Source organism: Mus musculus, chromosome 1, assembly GCF_000001635.26.
Source record: "Mus musculus strain C57BL/6J chromosome 1, GRCm38.p6 C57BL/6J".
NCBI classification, from domain to species: Eukaryota; Metazoa; Chordata; class Mammalia; order Rodentia; family Muridae; genus Mus; species Mus musculus.
In genome coordinates this window covers 15,617,915-15,637,344 of record NC_000067.6, presented here as the reverse complement: position 1 = coordinate 15,637,344, position 19,430 = coordinate 15,617,915, and the positions used below count along the sequence as shown (strand labels likewise).

General features: G+C 40.3%; 1 protein-coding gene across 3 annotated transcripts in view; it reads right to left on the bottom strand.

The window, feature by feature from the left end:
• The window catches only part of Kcnb2 (potassium voltage gated channel, Shab-related subfamily, member 2), a 436,827-nt gene that overhangs the window by 86,407 nt on the left and 330,990 nt on the right, over positions 1 to 19,430 (bottom strand). Inside the window, exon 2 of one of the 3 annotated variants that reach the window (XM_006495597.4) lies at positions 15,400 to 15,496. The exons of 1 other annotated variant lie outside the window; for it this stretch is intronic. The gene's annotated coding sequence lies outside the window, so the exon portion shown is untranslated. Of the gene's footprint in view, positions 1 to 15,399; positions 16,682 to 19,430 lie in introns of those variants that run through there. One more of the 3 variants, XM_006495596.3, reaches the window with a different exon arrangement.

Below are 19,430 nucleotides of genomic sequence, written 5' to 3'. Positions count from 1 at the left end.
GGAATGAAACTGCTTTGCTCTTTTATAGATCCACTTAGGGCTAACTTTTCTTACTAAGGAGCATGAAGGACAGTGGTGTGTCTTCAGGTAGACAGAGGGGCACAGGGCTCCTCAACCTGAAGCCATTATGCATTTAATGCCTTCTGTAGTTGACTTGAGTTAGGATCAGATTAAGGGATCATTCACAAGGCAGTCTTAGACAAGGGACTTTTCTATCTGGATGTATGCAGAAGGGAACCGTGCCCATTATACATGCTTAGTCCCAGTTGCACAAGTTGGCAGGTTCCTCTCAAATCCAGTTGCTGGAGGTAGGCCAGGAATGCCCTTTGTGTGCACATCCTAACTCTTAGGTTATTGCACTAATGATAACAGGCTTTTTGTGGAATGACAGCCCAAAGGACACTCCCTCCCTCATTTCCCCTTTCCTCCCTTCCTTCTCTCTCCATCCCTCTGCCCTCCCCTCCCCCCTTTTTTTTCTTGTCTTTATTTCTTTCAGGGATATGTTAGCTGAAGTTTTGGATAATTATCTGGTGTGTATTCTGAAACCCATTAAACTGTTTAAAAACCTAATAAAAATTCCACTAATTTAAAATGTATTATCATTTTGACAGGCCCAAGCTGGAAAGGCTTATATTTGCTTGGTAACCGCATCCTTAATAGTGTGAAATTAATAGTGCAAACCAGATTGCAGAGGGAATGTTTGAAATACTTAAAGGACAAATTGCTTTCAGCACTGACAAGCCCTGTAGGAGTGCTGTTTACACAGAAACAAATGGCTGATGCTTACAAACCATTAGAATTTATTAATGAAATCAGACCTCCCCTACTAGGCAACACAAGATAGCTTAATTTGACTTATTGTATGGTTTTTGTTTTTGTTTTGATTTTTGGGACAGAATTTCATTGTGTTGCCTGGGCTGGCCTCAAACTCACAGTCCTTCTGCCTCAGCATTGGGCTAAGTGCCGGGACCACAGATATATGCCACCACATTCTACTAGCTTCTGTTTTTAGAGAGATAAAAAAAAATCACCCCTATACTCCATAACATTCCATTGTAACTGAAAAGTGCTTGCGATAGTATATCTTTGTCTCTGTTATGACAGAAGTCTGTATGTCATGGCCTTTCATTTAACTGTCATTGTGACTCTGGGTACCCGAGTTTTGTCAGATGTGAAGTAATTTTACTCTGACCTGTGTGGGTTATTGTGAAGACACTATATTTGTGTGTTACGTAGCTAGAACCATCTCCACGCAAGTTGGCTATGAGCTAGAAGAGAAGTATCCTGTGAGCTCACAGATTTAAAGAACACGAGCGAAAATGGTGACTTCTCCAACTACAGTAATAGTTAAGACAGAACTTTTAAAGACTGAGTATAAGTTATTACTCAACCCATCTTTCATAAATAAGATTGGAAAATTCCACTCTTTGTAACTTCCATGTTAAATCCCAAGATTGATGATTAAAATATAAATAGGTTCTTAATAAAAAAGGATTTGGGGGGCTGGGGATGAAGCTTGGCGCTTGCTTATCCCCTTGGTTTAAAAACACACAATGACAACATAAACCCCAAATCTTCAAAATCATCACATCTTTTTAATGTAAGTGTTCTGGAAGTTTTCATATGCTTTAAATTTTAGTCACAGTTCATAGTGTTCTAGGTCTCAGGTTTTAAGTAGAAATGGTGGTGGCATACACATTTCATTCCAGGCAGAGCAAGCAGGTCTCTGAGTTCCAGGCCAGCCTGGTCTACCAAGTGAGCTTCAGGACAGCCAGGACTACACAGAGAAGCCCCTGTGTTGAGAAGCCAAAATAAATAAATAAATAAATAAATAAATATTAAGAAAGAATCAAAGGAAAAAGAGGGAAAGCGAGCAAGAGAGAGAGAGAGAGAGAGAGAGAGAGAGAGAGAGAGAGAGAGAGAGAGAGAGAGAGACTGAGAATTAACTGTACAATTAACTTTTAACTAATGGCCATGGGAAAATACTTGCAAGTTCCAACTTTTATTTTTTTTTTACTTGGAAACAAATTACGTTCTAGGCTTCATTTATACTGAAGATGTATTTGTGCAATGTATTAAATTAAATTTGGCTTACAGAAATTAAAAAGGGTGCTTATAAATTTGTTTGCATTTCAAATGTCTAGCATTTCTGAAAGAAATACGAGTTGGTAACAGCTCTTACAAGAACAAGGATTGCCACTGTTACAGGAAAAATACTATTCCAATCGTTTTGAATGAAAAATGCTCCCATAAACATCAGCATTTTAACACTTGGTCTCCAATTAGCAGTGCTGCTTAGAGACATTACGGGAGGCCTCTTTGGTGAAGCACACCTCTGGAGGCAGGCTCTGAGAATGGAAAGCTTTGACCCAGTTTTAGTTTACTCTTTCTGCTTTGTGTGTGCTGGTAACAATGTGATCAATCAGCCCTCTCTTCTTCTCCCATGCCTGCCATGAGAGAGATTCTTATCCCTGTGGAACCATACACACTAATAAAGACTTTATGTATGGATATGCATGCATATATGTGTATATGTATATGGATGCTGCTGTGGTTGTGGTATTTCAGCACAACAATGGAAACACAACTAATAGGACCAGTAACAGGCATTCAATGCAGCATTTATTTTAACAAGAGCCACAGTCTTTTGAGGATTAGTTGTTACTTTGCTTTTGGGGTCTGGTAAATTGAGATTAGCCAGAGACTATGTAGTCCAGGCCTGGTGCAGGCTGGGAGAGGCACCCACTGAGGCCTGCACCAGAGTCACTGCTCATGACAGGTTGGGTCCCTCAAGGCACCCTGTGTGTGATGACACTCTTGGACCAAAGCAGCTGAGTTTCAAGGAATTTGCCTTGGATTGCAAGTTGTGACAGCTGCTTCTGCCCACCCTTGGGTTGGTAGCAGCCTCTGGAAACCTCCCAGCTCTCAGGACCTGTCTGTCTCCAGGGAGTAGAGCTATAGTCATCCTGAAAGTCTGTCAAGGAAGATAAAGAAGCAGAAGCCCTTCTTGACTGTAGCTTGCATAGGTACGAGCAAATTCTTATTTTTACTAAAATTGCAATATAGCAAATGACATAATGGCTTTGAGGTCACACACACACACACACACACACACACACACACACACACACACACTGTAATTTACAAATTTGAACCTCTTGATATGCTTCCACAGGGAGAATTTGCAAATGTATAGAGGTTCAATATCTACAAATGGACTCTTTCAGACTAGGCAAGTGCTCTGGCTAAAAAGCAAGCATTGCCTCTCTCTCTCTTTTTTTATCATGGGCTTTACTATTTCAATAGCAAAGAAAGGAACAAGTTCAGCCATGCGCCTGTCATCACACGACCTTCTAGGTTTTGAGATGGGTTCAATGTGTGTATTTCTCTAAGCTGGATGTGCTAGTTCCTAACTTATTTGTATGAGGTGAACGCTAGTGACTACAGAACCCACTGATGACATACTTCCCACTGTGAATAGCTGCTGCTGGATCAGCATCTGCAGCATGCTTCAGCATTATTACACAGGTAAGACACTGTCTTAGTTAGGGCTTTACCACTGTGAACAGACACCATGACCAAGGCAACTCTTATAAGGACAACATTTAATTGGAGCTGGCTTACAGATTCAGAGGTTCAGTACAGTATCATCAAGGTGGGAACATGGCAGGCAGGCATGGTGCAGGAGGAGCTGAGAGTTCTACATCTTTATCTGAAGGCTGCTAGCAGAATACTGACTTCCAGGCAGCTAGGATGGGGGTCTTAAAGCCCCCCCCCCCCCCAGCAGTAACACACCTACTCTAACAGGGTCACACCTTCTAATAGAGTCATTTTCTGGGCCAAGCATATTCAAACTATCATAGACACAGATGTTCATTTGAAGTAGTTAATACTTTTGTAGACACAAATACAGAAGTGACTTGGGAATAATTACAAGTAACAAAAATAACCATATGTTCAGTACAAAACAAAATTCTTGTATTCATCCCTGGGCTTCTTTATCTGAAAATGATTTAAAAGCTAAAACAACTACAAAGAAATTCAAATTCACCAGCGTGAACAAAAATTAACACAATTACACATGTGCAACTGAAGCAAAAACAGGTACCTTCCTTACACCAAGACGAAAACACAAGACAGAGGCAGGCTAACCATTGGAAGAAATATTTACAAACCATGTGTCAGGCAAGAGAATAACATCTAAAATCTTTGAGGAACTCAAACAGCTCTATAGGAGAAAATGATTATAAACGGGCAAGGGACTGAGTAGGCTTATTAGAAGAAAGTAAAGAAATGGTCAGTGGAAATGTGAGCAAATGCTCCCTTTGTTTGCAAATGCAAATGCGGATGTGAATGAAAGGAAGATAGGAAGAAAGGCAGAAAGGCAGGCAGGGAGTGAGTGAGGGAGGGAAGGAGGGAATGAAGGAAGGGTAGGAAGGAAGGAGGGAAGAAGTCCACAATAAAATGTCACTCCCATGTACTGTAAAGGTTAGAACACCCCTCACAAAAACAAAAACAAAACCAACCAACCAAACAACCCCCCCCCAAAAAAAACCAACCAAAAAAACCCCCCAAACAACACCAAACCAAACCAACCAAACAAAAACCAAACAAACCTAAATGCAGTGGTTAAAAAAGAGAATCTCTGGGTACACTTGGCAGGAATGTCACTTAGCACAGAATCAATTTAAGAAAAAATAAGCAAAGTTATCAAAAGACCAAGAAACAGAATCTTCTTATAGCATGTGGCTAGGCAAGCATGCTCTTCACAGGTCTGGCTTTCAAAGAAATTAGGATTCTCATGGCTCATTGCATCCATGAGCAACATTTACCCAGAACATTTAGACTCTGGATGTTAAATGTTTTCACAGCAAGCTCACTGCACTGTTCACAGCAGCCGAGTGATGGTGACTATTTCAGTTTCAAGGAGGGTGAGTGGATAAAGAAGCCATAAGGAATAATATCCAGTCTCCATGAAGAAAGGCATTCTGTTGTTTGTAGACAGTGTGTCTAGAACTGGAGAATACTATCCTAAAGGACGCACTCCAAACACCAGAAGACAAGTCCACACTCCAGAGCACACAGCGCAGGATTTCTAAGCATTTGTAGAGAAGAGCAGCTTAGCTTCTGTGCAACCTAGTCTGGGTGGGATGTAAGTAAGATTACAAGCTCCATTCCTGAATCCAAGCCTCATTTACATGAGGTAAAGGGTGCAGAAACCAAAAAGCATTGTTTCCCCTGGAGGACTGCACTTATTCAAGAAAATTTATCAGGGAGAGGAGCACTCCCCACTAAACAGAGAAGGCAACACCAGGAAAGCTAGGACTCTCCGTGACCTCATTCTCTAGTCTTGCTGCACGGCCACTGGCAGCCATGGCAGGTTCTCTGGGAGATTTACAGCAGCAGCTACCTTGAGAAGCACATATTACCCATCTGATTTCCAAATCTTTTTTTTTTTAAAGTTTCCTTCCTTCCTTCCTTCCTTCCTTCCTTCCTTCCTTCCTTCCTTCCTTCCTTCCTTTCTCATTAGAGGGACATGACCCCAGTGTCATGTGATAAAAGCCAATTTGTGCAGGCAGTTTAACTATGCAGCATGAGAAGGCTGCTTGGTGTCTCTGCTTATCACACTGAAAATGCAGTTCTGCAGTTATTTAATAAACTGCAGTAGAAAGCAACGAAATGGTGCATTAGGGAGGTGAAGTTACTCTCTGCTTGGAATGTAATTTTTTTTTTCCTTACAAATGCACTCTTTGAAAGAACTAAAACTAAAAACTTGCTGCTTTTAACGGCTGTGGTTTTCTTTTAAGACATATGTTTACATTCCAAATCTTGTATGATATGATTGGATCAAAGCTGTTTAATTTGGCTGGTCTTGTTTTATGATGTTTGACTGCTATGATGTTGTAAAAATGAGAACTATATGAACTAGACAGGCAATGATAAATGTTGAATGATGTGTGCCACCTCTCTGCTAGCTCAGGACACTGCAAGTGTATTATTTGTGACTTACACTTGTGGGAAGGCAACAGTAATACTGAGATGCCCAGCCAGCCAGAGACAGTATAGCAACCTTTCCTAAGGAACTTTCAATACAGAGGCAGCAACTGTATTAACTCCAAAGCTTATGTTCCCTCTCTCTTCCTTTTCTTCTTCCTTTCCCTCTCTTCCCTGTCCTTCCTCCATCTCTCCCTCCATTTATTTATTTGTGTTGTACTGGAGATGGGAGTCACGCAGGGGCACATGCATTCTAAGCAAATGGGCCACACCCCAAGAGGGGTCACAACCCACAGGTTGAGAAGCATTGTCATAGACACTGGTGCCTGCTCGGAGTCACGGAGTCACAGTGGTCGTGGGGAGGAGGTTCACCAGGTGAGCAATCTGGTAGATAGCCTCTTAGATTGTCTTCAGCAGCTCTTCAAACGCTGTATTTTGAAGTGAAGGCAAGGGAGAGGGGTCTGGAGAGGTTGCCCATAGTCTCTGTGGAGAAATGGTGCCCGAGGGAGAAGTACACCAAAACTGCCAAGCCATAGGACCAAGGCTCTTTGCACCCAGCCAATCACAAAAGGGAGCCGTGGCTTGTGTGCCCCTTGATGTCTATGATTATGTAATCCTGGAGTCCAGTATGAGACCTGGAACATAGTAACTGCACATAAGCAGTCTATGAAAAACGGACTCAAAGAATGAATGGCCTAAGGTTGTGCTCCTCGGTGAACACATGTGAACACTGTAGTTAGCGGTAGAAGATGAGTGTGCATGTCAAAGCTTTTCTAGCTGGACAGTGTACCATTGCTGCTTCTGACTCTCCATGTTTCTGTGCTTGAGAGATGCTTGGATGTAGAATTCTTGTTGAATCTCACTCTCTTGGTGATACTAACTTTCATATAAATTGATCAAGTGAGAGAAACTGATTCTGGAGGCAAGAGAAGAATTGTTGCCAGGCAACAATATACAAGGTATCTGCTTTTCTCCTGAAATATAAATGCTAGTTCTAAACAATTAAAAATTTATTTTACGGGCCGGGTACAGTGGCGCACACCTTTAATCCGAGCACTTGGGAGGCAGAGGTAGGCGGATTTCTGAGTTCGAGGATAGCCTAGTCTACAGAGTGAGTTCCAGGATAGCCAGGACTACACAGAGAAACCCTGTCTCAAAAAAAAACAAAAAAACAAAAAAAATACTTTACAGTGTTGTTCAACTCATCTGACTAGTTCACATATGTCTCAATTTAGAATTAAGAAAAAGTGAACTAAGAAGAAGAGAAGAAATGCTTGCTGGACTTTTAAAATGATGTAATAATACCAAAACTGTCTGCAGATAAGTGAAAAAAGGTAAGGACATTTTAATCCACCAACAGCTAAAGGAGACAATGAAAAGCTTTTACACACAGACAATTGATTTCTCCAGTGAGACCTATGTTGATCTACAGCCACACTCGACATCTTGTGTCATTGTGGATGCTCATCTCTCCTGGATGCCAACTGTGTAAATCTAATATGGTGGTCGCCAGCCGCAGATGACCTTGAGATATGATGAGCTCCAGCTGCAATCTGTTGCTAAAATAGACATACATCAAATTTAGGGGGGCAAATCATGGAAGAGTCTTTTATAGATTATAGACCATGGAAGAGTCTTTTATAAAAATAAAATTTTTATTTTAATCACCTGTTGAAATGATAGTTCATTCACTCATTATATGGATTAAATAAATGACATTGATGTTAATTACATCTGTTTATTTTTTTTTATTCTTAATTAGTTAATTAGAGTTAGAGTTTCTCTGTGTAGCCCAGGCTGGCCTAGAACTTGGTTTGTAGACCAGGCTGGCCTCAAACTCTAGAGATCCACCTGCTTTTGCCTCTTGGGTCCTAGGTTTAAAGGAATGTGCCACCACTGCCCAATTATATTTACTTTTTTGATGTGGTAATTTGGAAATTAAAGAAATGGCTTATATTATTGTGCTTCTATTTGACAGTGTTAAGTCACACTTCAGACTTAATAGAATGGAAGTCTGAGATGAAGAGAAAACAGAAGTCTGAAACATTATTGTTTATCATGATTTATGCCAAGTCTGATGAAAAATTTTATGACAAAGAAGCAGCCTGGAGCTGTTGAAACTGAGTGATTCAAGAAGAGAGATTTTTGTCTTGCAAATGAAAAAAAAATCTGTGGAATATAAGGTAGGATTCTGTAAGGCATATACCTGGGGCACCACATGGGTTAAGTCTCAAAACAATTTGAGTCTTAGACTAACATGTAAGTCATCAATACTGTTTTAATTTATACTAGCAAGAGATCAATAATATCACAGCTAGGTGGTTCAGACAAAAAAAGGTGTATATTATAGCAACATCTCTGTGCCTGCATGGGAAACATCACTCAAACTTTCAGAATAAGCAGAGCAGAACAAACAACTAGGAAACTTTCCATTCTAGTTATGCTGATGTGAATGTCCAAAGAAAGGCTTGTCACATTCGTCTATTCAAAAGTACAGGTATGCCATTGTGTGTGTGTTGTTGTTTGTGTGTGCATGTGGAGGCCAGAGGTCAACACTGGGTGTCTTACTGCGTTTCTCTCTACCACATTGTTTGAGACGTGGTGTCTTACTGAACCTGGGTTTCCTGATTCAGCTGGCCTTGGTGATGGGCATACAGAGGCACACAGCTGCTGTGCCTAGCTTTTACATGGATGTTGAGGGACTGAATTTAGGTCATCATGTTTGAGAAGGAGCATTTTTCCAGCTGAGCTGCCTCCTTAGCCCCTCTAATACTTGTTTTCAACACAACCGAATAGAAACTCATGGAGATAGAAACAAAAAGGAAAAGCAAACAGGCTACCACCCTCTAACCAGGTGGACTTGCTAGCCCCACTGCTGCACACTTTCCCACCAGCCTTTCAGTGGTTGTTTACATTATGCCCAAGACAAAGCTATCATCATAGATTTATGATTTTGAGTCCTTAGCATATGATACACAAAAGTGAAGGATTCATATTCGCTAAATCACTCCTGACCAGTACAAAGGGCCCAGCATCATAACTGATAAGGCACCAAATTCTAAAGATGGCTGGTTATTTTGTCAGTTTTTGACAGCTGCTGTTCCTCTCATTTATAGGACACTTTGGAGAAATAGGACCGAGAGATTAGCCATCATATTCTGTCAGAGCGTCTCCACCAGGCCTACAGAGAATGATTATATCCAAACCATTTTGGTTCTATATTATCCACTGTAGAATATGGCTATTGACTGCTTTCACAGTCCACATAAATATTTAATATTATGTTTTGCTATAAACTGAAGATGAATGTAATAGAACTATGGGGCCTGCAGTATTTTAATTCTACATAGTATCATAACTATACAAATAGAAGCAAAGAAGTAAAGAAGAGGAAATGTGTAGTTGTGAGGATAAACAACTCATCTGTTTAGATTAGTGAATGAACATCATCAATGGTCAGAGAGAGAAGGGTGCTTACAATGAGCCCTTTAAAGTTGTATCTGGGAAGAAAATTCCATAATTCTTTCAAATCCCTGTGTGTGTGTGTGTGTGTGTGTGTGTGTGTGTGTGTGTGTGTGTGGTGCCTACAAAGGCTATAGGAGGGTGTTGGATCCCTTGGAGCTGGAGTCACAGGTGGTTGTGATCCAGCAGGCATGGGTTCAGGGAACGAAAGTAGGGTCCTCTGCAACAGCAATTGCTCTTTTCTTAACTGTTGGAATCCTGTCTCCATCCCCTCAAAATGGCCTTGATGAAATTAAAATTGTTATGTCACTGGCAAAATAAGTTTATTTAAGTTGTAATTTTCTTAATACTATTATACTTCCAACCTTTTTGTCCTGGAACTCACTCTGTAGACCAGGCTGGCCTTGAACTCAGAAATCTGCCTGCCTCTGTCTCCCACATGCTGGGATTAAAGGAATGTGCCACCACTGCCCGGCTATACTTCCAAACGTTGAGAGAAGTATGGTAAGATGTTTTTCCTTAAATACAGTTCCTTCATGTAGTTTTAAAAGAAAGATTACTTATTTTATGTATTTTGTGTATCAGCATTTTGCCTGAACGTATTTGAGTGCAGTGCATATATGTCCTATGTCTGTGGAGGCCAGAAGAGGGCTCTGGATCCCCTGGAACTCAGTTTCCAGCTGTAAGCCTCTATGCACACATGCTGGGAACCAAACCTGAGTCTCCTGACAATGTTGTGAGCCTCTGAGTCATCAGATTAGCCCCAATTTTTATTTAGTTTTAAATGGAAAGTGACTTTTGAGAAACAAGTTTGAAGATGTACACAAATATAATGCATTGTTAACAAAATTAGTGTCTGACAGTTTCTCTGACTTTATTTCAACAATGAAGAGACTTTGAGAAGGTAAAATTCTGCATTAGTTAAGACCATTTAAAGAGGCACTGTCTAAGGAACAGTACTGTGAGTGAGCCACAGGTGTGGTTAGAATTTCTGGTAGTCACATTAAAATTAACACAAACAAAAAAGATAAAATTAATTTCAGTAATATATCTTATATAACCCAATATATCAAAAATATTTTCACTTAAACATCTAATAATAGCAAATTTATTAAAGGAATATTTTACTTTTTGTATTTGTTTAGATCATTATTACCACTATTATTATTGATGCGTGTTTACGTGTATGTGCAAGTGATCAGGTGACTAGAAGAGACTGTAAGGTCCCCTGGATCTGGTGTTGCCAGTTGCAGCTGGAGTTTTGAGCTCCTTCCATGATACCCGTGCCTCATGGATGCTGGGAACTGAATTCCAGTCCTTTGCAAGAGCACTAAGTGATCTAAATAGCAGAGCAGAGCGATCTCTCTTGTCCTACTCCATTTGCTTATTCCCCTCCCCCAGTCCATTTCATAATCTGATGAATTTAACTCTTGCACACATCTCAGCATGAAGCAGCCAAGCCTGTGCACCCTAGAGCCACAAAGTAAGTGCACTGAGCTTGAAGAACCATAGCTGTCACGCTAATACCAAACTGCAGGCACTTCTTGCCTTTATTTTGTGCAAATAAAGACATAGGTTATACTCTCTTGCAATAAGAAGAAAGTGAAATGACTTCTTTATTCCTTGCATCCATTTTCATTCTTTATATAGACAGTCCTAGTTCTCTCATGTCTGATCAAAGGTGCTAGGGAACAGCTCAGAACGTAGCAGCAGTCCTTTCCTTCTATCTCATTTAAAAAGTGGGAAGGAGGAGGGTGATGATGAGGATGAAGAGAAGACGCCTCCTTGCTTAATATAGGGCGGCATCAGCATTGTCCCCTGAAGTGGGCCTATGGCCATGTTGGTCTCTTCTATGGAGCTACCTGGCAGTCTCAAATGGCATGTTTGTCTTAGCAGCATTCTAGGGTTGAAATCAGATTGTCTGCTCTTGAAGCAATCATGCCATCAGTGGAGAGGTACACTCAGTTTGGCTTTTTGCAGGAAGGCTTATATCCCTCTCTGGCTGTCTGGGAAGGTTTGGGATCATTTAAACTTCTTCATATCACAACTCTTGGTAAACTTCATGAGTTGAATGAGAAGAATGAGCAAGCAAGAAGTACAAATGCACCAAAGTGTCAGACGACATAATAGATCCTTATTTTTCTTTTCTGTCATAATGGGTCCCCATGGTGCATCTTGTCTCTAACAATACAACACCACAGCTCTCAGATGGCCCCACTTTTGGGGCTAAGCTGTTATGCTTAACAAACATTTGAGTGTATTTGGTGTCAAGGCATAGCATGTTTGGCAAACAAAGTCAGATGCAGTATGGTCCTGGTCCTGTGGGTGCATAGGATTCTGCCTGACAAATGATGGGTGTGGTAGGGAGCCCTGAAGTCCCTAGATGGTGGAACAGGATTGCTCACCTCCATATGTGACATCTGATCTTTTCAAAGATTGTTTCCTAAGACCTAAGGGTTCACAGTACTGATGGGAGGAAGACAAAGCTATCCTAAACTATTGAAGAAGGAAGGAGAACAAGATGCCAGGCAAGTCCCTGCCCCTCACACACTTTTAGCTAGAGCTTCTCTAGAGCAACTGAGACACTAGATGCTCTTACTCTGAAAGTCAGTGGAGGGGAAAAGTCCTTAAAAGTAAGCAGAGCTCTGGTTTATATTCCATGTTGTAATTGATGATTGACAGATTGAAAGGCCTATATTTAGAAGCATGGTTTTTATAGGCATTCAGAGAATGCTTAGCATTAGAGAGAATTCTGGTGGAACTAGTATAGCTGAAGAAGATGAGACAGAAAGTCGTTTCAGCCAGTAGAGATTTGTAAGCTGAGAGGGCAAAAGCTTCTTTTAGTGGGTAAGGACATGAGAGCAATTAATTCTTTGCTTTTCCTTAGAAGAAATGATATATAGTTGGTGAAAACTTCTAAGATTAGATCTAAGAAAAATAACTAATAACTTTGTAGTGCTAGACTTTTAGTTTCTGTTTTGGTACATATTCCATTGAAAACACTTCCAGCAGTGGGCAGGCTCCTCAACAAGGGTAGATAGGCCGATTGCTATTTACTACTGTGTCCTGTGTCTGCAGTGTGCAACAATGGCCAACTTAATGGGTTATATATACATCAGATTGTGTGTGTATACACACACACACACATATAAATACACACTATCTGATATATATATATATTTGCCTGTAGGCAAGTCCTCTAGACATTTTCTGTTCAATGTGGGTGGGCCCAGCACTCTGTGAACAGTTCCCTCACTGAGCAGGTTGTCCTAGGAGTAGGGAAGCAGGCTAAACTAAACAAATCATGAGGAGCAACGCCGTAAGCAACACTGCTCCAGTACTGCTGCAGTTCCTGTCTTCCCTTGATGAGTTATGACTTGTAAGTGAAATAAACCCTTTCCTCTCCAAGCTGCTTTTAGTCATAGTTTTATATCATGGCAATAGAGCCTAGTTATACAGCTTTTTTATTTTAGGTGAACACAAATTATGTCTTGCAATAAAAGAATGACATCTTTCCACTGTTCTGATGGCAACAGTAAGAAACTAAAGCACTAGCTGCTCGAGTCTCTAAGAGAGATGCCATGTCCTACTTTCTCACAAGTCTGAGCTGATTCAAGGTTATACTCTAAACTCTGCCTTCTTCACATTGTCTTAGACCACACTTGTGGCTCCTGCTTCTAATAACAGCTACTCTACAATCTCCTCTGGACACTTAGCTTCCTGGACTAGAGTAGAATACAGAAAAAAATATGTCTCCCCCACCTCAAAGCACAGGCACTCAGAGAGGCCCTGTGATGATGGAGGCAGATTACAGTGATGGTTCACAAACCAAGGAACACCGTGGGCTACTGGGAAACTTCCAGAGACAGAGAAAACCACAGAATAGTCTCTTATATGATTCAGAGACAGAATATCTCTGCCAATATCTTAGCTTGTCGTCCAACTTACAGACTATTGTATAAGACCTTTTATACTTTCTACTTAAAAACTCTCCCTATTTAAAAACTATATATACATATATAGTTTTTAATAGGTATATATATATATATATATATATATATATATATATATATATATATATATATATACCACACACAAGCACCACACACACACACACACACACACACACACACACACACACACATTGCTGAAAGGACAGACAGATGAATTAATGAACGTTCGAATAGTAGCTTTGGGAGAAAGGCTGGGAAAGCAGCATTCTAAAGATTTAGTCATCGATTTGTTCTCTATGTCCTATTCCGAAGTGCTGTCTCTGACCAGAACAACCTGCCACTGACCTTAACCCAAGGAAGAGAAGATCATAAATTCAAAGAAATCATTTAGAATAATAATTAACATTTCAGTTTTGTTTGCTACAGGTAGCTCTATGTGTCCACATGAGCCTTGAACTTGAGGTTTTATGCCTCTAAAGTGTTAGCATTACAAGTCTGTACAAGTGGTAACTTCATCCAGCTACAATTTGTTTTTATAACAGTTGATAATACAATAATAGTCAAGGGCTTGGTTACATTTATCCTAAATTATTCATCACTATTGTTTACAAAAGTATCTGTGCAGAACAAATTGAAAGAAGACAAACACATGAGACAAATTCCTTCACATGAGTTTTAGAAATGCTGTTCTGAAGCCTGCTCTGCAATCCCCACCTTACTGTGGAATCAGATCAATAACTGGAACATCAGAATGGGCAGGGATAGCTGGAGCTGGCCCTTTCTTATCTGGAAAACAGTTGTATCATTTTGGGTAAGCTCTTGAGTTTATGATCCATTCTTCTTGGTAGATGAGGAAACAAAGCATCTGGCCAGTATATATATATATATTTATTTCAAATGCAAATTGGGCCTTAATGGTGTAAATGATGGCATCCCCAGCAGTTAGGGAGGATTCTGACAGAAATGTTTGGTGCAGGAAGACGCACACACAAGGAATCATGGAACAGGGCTTTAGGCACGAGGGCAAACCTGGTTGTGATCTGTGAGGATAAGGACCAGTTAGAGAAAGGTCAGTGTTACTGTGATGTACTTCCCATAGACTCCCCTTCCCCTCTCCACTCTCCTTCCATAGAAGCACATACCAAAGCTCCAGGAGCCAGCTTCTGTTTGCAAGGAGTTGGAGAGCTGCGAGGACCACCTCAGTTCTGGGGATGAGGATTTGGGTTAGAGAACATCTGCTGATTTGCCCAGAAGACCCAGAATATTGTAGCCATTTGTCTGGTGCTTTGTGCTTTTACTCATTTGAGTAATCATTGGTTTTACAGAGGCTTTTGTTTGTTTGTTTGTTCTTTGTTTTTGTCTCTGTTTTTAGTTTGTGTGCAGGGATCACTTAGAGACTCTTTAGGAAAGCAGGGACTGCCCCTCATGTTGGTAGCAGACTGATCAAATGACGGTGAAATGCTTTACATAGTCAAAATTATCTCCTATCCTTGATTGGTTGTATAATTGCTAAAGGAAATATTTGTCCTAGATGCAGCAGAATTTACAAATGGCTTCACAAATATTTAGGAAATCAAAGAATTATTAAATAGCGATGGGGAAATGAGAGACATTAAGGAAGCTGTTTGTAGCTCTGTCTTCCATCCCAAATGATTAAGATTTAAAGATGCTAGAAGAGGCCAGGCCTGTTAGTTAGTACATGGTTGTGATCCCAGCACTCAGGAAATTGAGGCAAGAGAATCATGAGCAAGCAAGCAAGCAAGCAAATAGATAACCAAACAGACAAATCAGATCTTAGCTTGGGAGGTCTGGTGTTTAGGGAGAAACTGGAAGGCCACTTGGGGGCAGTGTTGTACAGTGGACCAGGACAGTGGCCAGAAGTGGGCTTTTAGTTGTTTCATGAGTGAACTCTTCATTCAAATACATGAAACCATCTGACATTTGAAAGAACCTTCAAATGAAGCTCAAGAGTCTCTTCTCTTTAGCTCACCTCTTACTGGAACAGGAAATGTGCTTTGGGATCAGTGACCATTTGCTGGTGTGTTTTTGCTGTTGCTCAGGATAGAGTCAGAGTTGCTTTCTTCTTTCTGTGGAGTAATAACACAGTACCTTACAGGGCATTCAGTTGGTGTTTTACAGCTGCATGGAGAATGGAAGAGGCTCTGAGCTGTACAAAACAGAAGATAGGACCTATAAAGTTGCTTTTGACTGGGACATTTAAATAACATTTAGTTGTTTAGTGTTAAAAATAAAATGCCAGTAAAAATGTTGGAAAATGCTTATAGGATAAAAAAGGAAAATAAAATACTGTGTAAATCATGAGCTTACTAGAAAATATACATGATTGTTAGTGAGAAAAAGAGAAGCCAGTGCAAATGAGAAATAACTGTACTTGAGTGACATGTGTCTTATTGCATTGGGTGATTGTTTTATGTATGTATGTATGTATGTATGTATGTATGTGTGTGTGTATGTATATATGCATGCATGTATGTATGTATGTGTGTATGTATGTATGTATGTGTGTATGTATGTATGTATGTATGTATGTATGTATTATTTATTTACTTTACATCCCAATCACAGCTTTCCTTCCTTCCTTTCTTTCCAGTCCCTCCTTCACATCTCACCTCTCTCCATCCACCTCTCCTCCCCTTCTCCTCAGAAAAGGGGAGCCTTCCCATGAATATCAACCAGCCTTGGCATATCAAGTTGTAGTAAGACTAGGAGCATCTTTTTGTATTGAGACTAGGCAAGACAACTCAGTTAGGAGAAAGGGACCCAAGGGCAGGCAACACAGTCAGAGTGAGCCACTGCTCCTGCTTTAGGAATCCCACACAAAAACCAGCTGCACAACTGCTACTACAATACAACTGCTTGAATAGATTATTACATTCAATTAGCTACCCTTAGGCAAAAATAAATGTTTCCCGATGTTGACAAAGGTGGCTGGGCTCTAACTGACGTACCTGGAAGAGGTCAGATATTGATATCTCTGTGCTTTATGAAACAGTCACCCTAATTGATGGTACAGTATCTTTTGAATGCAAGGAACAAGACTGCTGGAAGAGATCATGTATGTTAAGGAATGATTATTTTCTAGTAGATTCCCAATGGTTAGCAAAGGATCTCAGTGTTTGATAGGATTTCTCCACATTGGTTCTCCATACTATTCCATTCATCAGATCATTGTGAATTTTCAGATCGTGTCTCATGTGATTTGTGCTTTCGACTCTACTTACACCTTCAGGGCTTTGGAAATTGCACATTGGGGAGCTCTTTGCACAGAAAAATCTTCAGAGCCAGAGCAGGTCTTTATTTTGAAGAGCTGTAAGTACAGTCAAGTCCAGTTCTCATGACTCTCAGTACCAGCATTTAAAAGAGACAGGCGATTAACTTTGGAGGAATCCTGCCAGACTCCCAATAAAGACAACATGGTGCTCAGAACTTGTTGGGAGCCACCCTGTTTAAGTGTTAACTGCCTTGTCAGCCATAAGCATTTACTTAAAAAGTTTTGGCCTTAGTGGAAAAGTACTAGCTTAGTTGAGATGTCTATGGAAAAAGTTGAGGCCTCTGTAGGAAAGTACTACCCCCAGTTAAGAACAAATAGCTATAGATCTTGTGGACAGGTACCTAGCAACCCACTCTGTTCTGTTCCTCCTGCTGCACTTTTTACCTAGCCAATATCCTGCTTCTGGGAACAGGTGCGTTCTCCCAGAAACAAAGCAATTCTGCATCATCCCCCTCCCCATACCCTGCTTCTATTGGGCATAAAACCTGCCTGGGAAAAATAAAATATGTCAGCTTACTCAATCAGACTTGCTGTCCATTCTTTGTGTTTCTTGTCCCCCCTCTTCTCTCCACAGGTGGTTCCTCAGACCCTGTTTGACTGTCCTGCTGGCTAGGAGTAGAGTTCCATCTCTAAGCTCAGGCTTGCCTCTCACATCTTTGCTTTCCAGAGCTTTACTTTTCCTGGTGAGGCAAAGCAACCATCACTAGCACAATTACAACTTGGTTCGGTTTAATTTTGGGTCAGCAATTGTCCTGGTTCACAGGCTTGCTGCACTTGCATAATTTCTTTCCTTCAGACCTGTGCTAGTTCCATGTTCCTTGTTAAAGGCAAATGGCTATTGAAACACATGGGATGAACCTTACTAGAGGAATATCCACTTGAAGACATCTCCAACTGACCTTTCCCTGCCTGCTGTCAATTGGGACCACTTGAAACCAGCTGCCGTATTTGCTGGGATGTTGCATAGTGGTAGAATCAAGAAGCAGTGGAGTATGAGTTTCTCAAGTGGTTCTTTGGGATGCTTGTATTCAAAGATATTGATCAGTTTACATTTTTCGCTTATTCTTACTTAGTTCTTTCTTGTCCTCTCATGTTCTATACAGAAACAACCTCCTTTCCTCTCTTAAATCAACTCTGTTCAATGCTTTTATTTTAAGTCTTGATTTTGATCTTTCTGTTCTTTAGAATTGTCATTAAATATCTTTCATTAGACTTTTTATACTCACTCATTATTGGGAAATAATTTTTCACAGATCTCTTATGTATGTCTTTGAGCAGTTCTTTGCTCTGTCTTTTTCCTGGTCTGTTATCTCAAGGATGTTTGAATCCAGTACATAATAGCCGTACAATAGAGACAATGGTTTTCCACTACCAAAGCAGGGTAGGCTCACCACTATTTATCATAAATGAGCTCTGGTCCTTAAACCAAGGGTTCTCACATCTCTTATAAATGAAGAGTCATCTGACCATTTTAGTATTTCCCTGTGGAACATAGAGATCAGCATAAGAAACCTCTAATGTTCTAGCTACTGCTGTGGTCCTTTTCTTCTGACTTAGTGGTCTTGTGTCTCCTGCCACTATCAGTGGTCCTGTACAAATACTTTGAGAGTGGGTTAAATTTCAGATCTTTCACAGTTTTCCACAGCTATAATATCAGCTCTTCAAATCATTAAAAGTAATCTTTCTTTGTTTCTGTTATTGCAATAATTCTAGTTATATTGTCTCTTGCACTCACTGCTCTGGGAACTGCTACTACTGTTACTAACTACCAACCCTGCTGTGGGGAAGGTGTGAGTGACTTTCTCATTGGCAAATTTAGGAGACTACCTTTACCTGATCGAATGATACCATACCTTAAACACATTACACACTGCCAGATGCTCCAGTCAAACTATTTACTGTGGCATTCCAGGCTATTTTAATAACTTTAATTTCTTTCACATGTCTGCCTGGCTTAGTTAATGTGGCTTTATGGTCACCCTTCTCATAGAATGTAAGAATGCACATTGCTTAAAGAACAGGTTTGCAGGACTGGGATTGGAATGGAAAGTGAATAGATAAATAGATAAATGGTAAAAGATTTAACACACACACACACACACACACACGAATAGGTTTCCACTTTTTGTTTATTGCGTTGTATGTTTCTTGTTTTCAATTGAAGCAACTTTTTCTTGGGGCACCCATTTCATTGGTGACATTCAACAATTTGAACTTAAATAACATAATGATAATTCAAGTGTAAGTGAGGCAAATTGGTGTAAGAGCAAACATAACTAGCTTTTAGGGGTGGTCTCCTGAGACCTTGACGGAATACCCCATGGCTGGGATAAACCTGAATCAACTCGATTACTGAGGGAAAAAGATTTGAGACGAGCTGTCACAGCAGACCAAGTTTGAGTCCGCATCTACAATATTTAAAATTGATTCTTCACTGATGATGTTTGGTTGGTAGAGGAGAAACTTAAATTTCAAAAGCAAGTAACTTAACCTTGAATAAGAGCTTTGCTATGGTATCATTCGATCAGGCTTTGCTAAGCTTGAGATTTTATGTGTCGTCACAGAATATATTAACTTGGGCTTGGTGGGGAGGATGTGTGGGTCTTTCTCCCTTCTCCCTTTCTTTCCTGGAAAGTATTTAAGAAGATGTTTTTTAAAAAAAATACTCTGAGAATCATTGCTCTTACAGCAGCAGGTATGGGTGTGTTACTGGAAGGGAAGGTGGCTAT